Here is a 5,013-nt window from a genome sequence, read left to right on the forward strand (position 1 = left end):
GGAAATATTTTTTTTCGCTCTAGTAACCAATATACAAAAAAATATATTTGTATAAGGACATTTTTCGTTTTTATTGTCCATTTGAAACAACAGTTAAATTATAAAATTACCACATTTTTTGCAACTAGAAAGTAGTAATAATTAATCATTAGCTTTATAAATAAGATTCCAGTCCTTTTTTTATATTATTTACGTATTCATTATTATTTTTAGTATATATTTTTAAGTATTACAACATAATATATGATCAATTTATATTAAGATCAATATATATTTTTCTAAAAACGCATTTATTTAAATGACAAACCAGTTCTACGATAGATATAAGAATTTATAACATTTATGGACTCGAGATGTGAAGTGTTAATTTTTGAGATAATAAATATTCCTCTTAAACGTACTGAGATAAACAATATTATTAATTCGTCGCCTTTTCCTGGTGACGAGGATTATTTGTTATTTTCATTCTGAGGTTATTTTATTAGAGAAAAAAAACACTGGCATTACAAGTACATTGGTATAGGAAATAGGAATAATTGACCTATGAAAGGACAATGGTCTGGTGTTTGTTGATAGAATTCATAAGCGTCTACTAATGTAAACTATTACAGTTTGTAGAAAATTATTTATTTATTTTTTTGAAACAGAGCAAAAGGTCTAATTAAGTCCAAAAACTAAAATATATTCACATCAATTACATCTAAATAATTGAGTATGGCAACCATACTATTTATACGAATATTGCATATATCGAACAACTAGGGACGCGCACGATACCGAAAAGCCAGTATCGAATCGAATAAAATATCGTCATTGAACTACACGTATTCAATGACATCAGTTTAATTTCAGTAGAAAAAACATATAAACTAATATTTATGACGAATTAATATAATTATTTTGAAATATATATAAAATATTTTGATTTTCAAACAAGTAATAGTAATTAATTTAAATGCAATAGGTACACCTATTTAATTTAAATTACTTATTTCTAATCATGACAAAATACTGCTAAAGTTCACTCTCACTTAGCGGCATTTTACATTTAAGTAATAAAATAAAGAAAATATAATAGTCAAACATGTTAATAACAATTATTACCAAAAGTAAGCCATATGATATATTTTAATAATCAAAGGAAAGGAACAAGTGTTTACAAAGGTATTTATTGTTTAAGTATGTTCGACATGATTTTAAATAAAGGTAAAACGTAAGTAAATATAGTAAGTAATTTCCTGAAGATTACTTATTGATTACAAAAATAACAGTATCGAAAGGAGATCGATAATCATTAATCGATACTATAAAGTATCGATACTTTTACGTGTTCCTATCTGTGGAATTCATAGTCGTAGTAGGGGGCCCCTAAGGGGATTATTCAGCCGCTATGTGTCGAATTCAACCCCTACGCGTTTCATAGACAAAAGAAACCCCTCATTTGACAGGAGCTGGCGGCTGACTGCTGAATTACCGATAACTGTCAGCCAAACCGTCCCCTGGTACTTTTTTTTGTTGTTATTCGTGATTTATTTATTAAAAAGTGGACTTGGAAAGTGTTAAGACTGTGTATAAACAGCGAGTTATATCAGTATCCAAGATAAATATTCGCAATTGCGTAAATCCAGTTTAATACTATGGCGATATGGAATGTACGAAAGATTCTCATATTAGGCATAATATGCCTCTGTTTGATGAAGAATGAACACAGAAGACCCAAGAGAGGAATACCAATACCGCTATTATTATGCATTCTAGCAGCACTTCGATTCTATGTAACGGGATGTTTCCAGGTACGTACCTCTGTTCATTATCAATAATTTTTTGTTCATGAAGACGCCGCGCGGTTTCACCCTGTGTGGTTCCCATTTCCGTAAGAATGCGGGGATAAAATATAGCCTATAGAGCTCGGGGATAGTGTAGCTTCCCAACAGTGAAAGAATTTTTTAAATTGGTTCAGTAGTTCCAGAGCCTACATACATACAAACAAATAAATCTTTCCTGTTTCTATTATTAGTAAAGATAAATTAGGAGTAGATATAAAACCAATTAGACCAGTGGGTATGACCTCTGCCTTTGATTATGAGGGTGTAGGTTCCCAACAGTGATAGAATCTTTCAAATCAGTTCAGTAGTTCCAGATCCTATACAAAACAAACAAACAAATTTTTCCTGTTTATAATATTAGTATAGATAAATTAGGAGTAGGTCAAAATCCATATAGCCCAGTTGATATGACCTCTGCCTTCTATTCGGAGGGTGTAGGTTCAAATGCTGTCTGAAACATGCACCTCCAAATCATTTCAGTTATGTGCATTTTATGAATTTAAATGTATATCACATGTCTCATACGTTGAAGGAAAAACATTGTCTCTACATGTGTGAAGTCTGCCAATTCACATTGGGCCAGAGTGGTGGACCTTATCCCTCTCATTCTGAGAGGAGACTCATGCTTAACATACTCATGATGAAGAATTTAATTAGTTTGTTTGTAATATACCTATCTAGTTTTGATTTAGGAAATATATAACCTACATAAATGTAACTAACATAATGTTTATTTTCAGACTGTATTTGCAGTCCATCAAGCATTCTATGAAATAACAGAAATGCCACAAGTCAAGCTGTATTGATGGCACGCATAGGTATACATATAAACAACCCCGGAGGACCCTATGCACAGATTTAAAGAAACCGGCTATCATGGCAGGGAATAGCAGTGATGAGCTCTGAGAATACTGTTTTACCAAGAATACTGAGAATACTTTGGTCCTTGAAAATCTGAGTTTTCAGATCACAGTAATTGGAAGACCCACATACCTTGAAAAGTCAGCAGCATTTAATATCGAGGTAGTAGAAGTGAGTGCAGTATGTTGTAAGGTGGTCACTCACTCTGAAGTCCATAACAATAGAAAATGTATACAAATCTTAATTGAATGAAATTTATTGATTCACATCTTTAATAAAGATAATTATTAAATGTTTACTTCTGCATTTTTCATTTAAGTCTGGCCCTATAAAAATATACAATAATAACAATAAGTTATATGTAAATTATGTATTTATTGTTGTTATTAATTAAACTTTGTATCAAAAGGATATAGGTTTGATTTTAGAATTGCAATAAGTACTGTGTGGTTCATTATTATCAGCCCATTACCGGCCTAAGCCTACCTCCTAAATATATAATATTATGTGGTCTAAAGCTTTGTGAAATGCAATTTTACCACTATTCCTAAGGATAAGCTACACTTATATTTATTTACTCCACTTACTATAAATTGTAAGAAAATACAGCATAATAGTACCTACTTGTAATTATTTCAGGTAATTATAGGTGGTTTTGAGTAAAATAAACAAATTTCCTCTTACAATAATTTTTTTATTTCAAGTAGGATTCCACATTACAAAAAACTATGAAATATCAAACTACTTATATAGTAAATAGTATGCTTGGGATTTCTCTGCGAGATCGTATCACAAATGAGGAGATCCGCAGACAAACCAAAGTCACTGACATAGGTAGCACAGCGAGTCGTGAAGCTGAAGTGGCAATGGGCAGGCCACATAGTTCGAAGAGCCGATGAAATCGCAGTGTTGGTCGAACCCCCACTAGGTGGACCGAGGGCATCAAGCGGGTTGCAGGGAGCCGCTGGACGCTGGCGGCTCGAGACCGTTGTGTTTGAAAGTCCATGCAAGACGGCTATGTCCAGCAGTGGACGTTCATCGGCTGATAATTTTGTATATGATCATGTTCGTCCACATAACTTCAATATTTTTCTAACAACTCCTTCTTGTGAGAAAGAAACTTTTTGATAAAATTGATCTATTGTACACTTGAACGAATTAAATTTTACTACGATAATAAAAGTAAATGAAAATATTAGAAACTCAATTATTTTGTAAAATGTCAAAGAATTAACAAAATACGTCTCTCTGTGGTTGTGTCACAGAATTTTCAAAGATCTAATGTAAAATCATAGACAACATTTGCTTGAAACTCCAGTCACCTAGGGGCTCTCCAGTAGTTTGTTTATGAAATGCAATGAAGGATGATTCAATAGTCAGCCCCTGGGTGAATACTGAATATTGGTTTGTGGGGGATTGTTCACTTCACGACTATGAATTCCAGGGTATGACAAGTCATGCACTAACAATTCAACTGAACTGTCAGTCAGTTGTCACATCGCGTCGTAATTTCGTTGTTTGCGTACTTAAGCGTCTTGTAAATCTTGTTGCATTTTTCCGATACTTATCAACTGATTTTCTGTACCTACATTCTTTTTTATGTTTATGGACACCGATTCTCCCGCTAAACTACTGACTTAAAACACTATTGTATTAAATTCCACGTTGGTTTTTAGATTTAATTAGGAAGGTTCATTTTTATAAAGTATGTATATTATCCATGTCTAAGAGAAAAATGGGGATCAAACCTACTTTTTATGTTATTCGATCGAACCCAAATACCCGGCTTCATAATCATGGAATAATTAAGACTTCAATTTAAAAAGTAGGTCTCTATTCGTTGTTGACCAAACATAACCTCTAAAACTTCAAACATAAATATCTCGAATTCTAGACTTCACATAATATTAAACCATAAGAATAAATTGTTAAGAAAATAATTATCTATCATTTTATATTTTTTTCATTCATAGACGCTTAAAAAAATGTCAGCAAAAATTTGTTTGGAAATAGACCATTGTCCTTTGAGAAAACATTATTTTTAACTTTTATACAGGGTGCTCGGGATTATTTCCCTTATCTTCAAGGTTGACAAGTCCACTTATAGGAGCCGAACTGCGCAACTAATATTTTATTTTATTTTATTTTATTTATTTATTTGGTCCACCAGTGACTGTTGCAGCATTTACACAAATACAATCTAAAAAAAACACAAACACAAGGCTCTGCACAATCAAATGAAGGTAGACACGGCATGCACATTTCCGTAATATTAAAATAAATTGACGATTACATTAAATCAGTTTACATAAGAAAAAAAATACAT

At 32.1% G+C, this 5,013-nt stretch overlaps 1 long non-coding RNA gene across 1 annotated transcript; it reads left to right on the forward strand.

Annotated features, from left to right (window-relative positions):
• Positions 1-552: 552 nt before the first annotated feature.
• Positions 553-2,985, forward strand: LOC128199610 (uncharacterized). The gene is made up of 2 exons (XR_008252188.1): positions 553-1,793; positions 2,567-2,985. It is a non-coding gene; the product is annotated as an uncharacterized LOC128199610 (long non-coding RNA).
• The last annotated feature ends 2,028 nt before the right edge of the window (positions 2,986-5,013 follow it).

This window comes from Bicyclus anynana, chromosome 26 (assembly GCF_947172395.1).
Source record: "Bicyclus anynana chromosome 26, ilBicAnyn1.1, whole genome shotgun sequence".
NCBI lineage: Eukaryota > Metazoa > Arthropoda > Insecta > Lepidoptera > Nymphalidae > Bicyclus > Bicyclus anynana.